This window comes from Larimichthys crocea, unplaced genomic scaffold (genome assembly GCF_000972845.2).
Source record: "Larimichthys crocea isolate SSNF unplaced genomic scaffold, L_crocea_2.0 scaffold456, whole genome shotgun sequence".
NCBI classification, from domain to species: Eukaryota; Metazoa; Chordata; class Actinopteri; family Sciaenidae; genus Larimichthys; species Larimichthys crocea.
Window position 1 is genome coordinate 77,332 of NW_020855938.1, and position 1,686 is coordinate 79,017.

The window sequence follows — 1,686 nt, forward strand, 5'->3', positions numbered from 1 at the left end:
TCTTCTTCTTGAGTAGTACAAGAACTTGAAGCAGCATTGCCGCCCCCTCCTGAACTGAATGTGTATGTGCGGCTGTGCTTCATTTACTGAACAATAATATGATCCTAATAATTCTAACATATATTAGAATTATTACCACGTTGTGATAGAACATTTTGAATCGATAGCTAGAATGGCATTAGCTGCCATGCAAGGTGCCAACTGCTCATCAGTTTGAGGAGCTAACCATTCATACACATTCACACACTGATGGCACAGCCTTCAGGAGAAATTTGGGGTTCAGTATCTGCAAGCCACAGCCACTCCATGTTAGCTAATGTTAGCTCAGTTTGTTAGCCTTGGCTGCCCAGACTGTGAGCTCAGAGGGCAGTGTAAGTGTTTGTACCACAGGTGTTTTAAATCACCAGGAGGTTTGCAGGCCCAGGGAGCAGGGAAGGCTGGCAGTATTGTGCCAGAACTGGAGCCACTGGACAAGAGTAAATCCGGGACTTACTTTTAGTCGTTAGCAAATGCCCCTTGAGGAAAAATGCGATTTGTAACACTGGAATATAGAAATAAAAATTGACTTGAAAAACTGTCTATGCACCCTGCCTCTCGCCCAAAGTCAGCTGGGATAGGCTCCAGCCCCACTGTGACCCCTGATGAGGATAAGCAGTTACAGAAAATGGATGGATGGATGGAACTGACTATGCCCACACATTATTTTGAGGCCTAATAAACAGTCTGCACAGTCTTATTTTTCATCTTTAAATTAAAAATCTCTGTGTTCATGTAAACCCAGAAATAACCAGAAAGTTTTAAAAATCAAACCAAGCAAAAGTTTTAGAAGTCTAAGTTTAAGCAAGCAGGGGCTTTGTCAGGTGCATTAGAAGGAGCAAACAAACAAGAAAGAAACAAATAAAGAGGACATGACCTTGGTGTCCTCACTGGTAGCTTCAGCCCTGCTGAGTGTTACTGTAGCCACTAACTAACTCACAGTTGATCATATTGATCAAGAGACTGCTGATAAGCTCTGTGACACCTCTGGGGTTCAGATTCATCACCTCAGCATTTGATTAATAACCCCAGGTTATAAAACATAGTGCAACAGAATGCAAACAAAGGGAACTTGATGAGAGAAGATTTGGTGAACCTGAGCATGTCCAAAGTATTACTTTTCTGCTTTGAACCATAACAGGAATCCTCCAGGGATCTGTTGTAGGACTGATACTCTTTAGTCTATTCATAAACAACTTTCCTGAATCATGTCCTGCAGCTGGTCTCCAGATGAACATGGACAATACAGTTATATATGCTTAGCATATAAGTTACAGAACAACTGTCAAAGCCCATGGAAGCAATAGACTGTTGGCCTGAAAACTCATGTTGAACCTGTGGCAGTCCTGTGTGGTGCTCATCTTGAATCTCATTCCATCCCACTGTAGTCTGTGAAAGCAAATCCTTGTCTTGCAATATTGCACTCCGTCATGATCAAATATGTTGCTGATAAAAATGACTATGGGTATCTTACTTATTAGTAAGGAAATGTTAGGAAATAGGTCTGTTAATAAAGAGGATAATTAATACTTTGTAATATTCTGTGAAAATTCTCAGTCGTCCAGGTCATCTTTCTTCAAAATAGGCTGGGGCAACTTGACTTTGTGGATCCATGAAGACATTTCGCCTGAGGTACTTTGCAATTATATT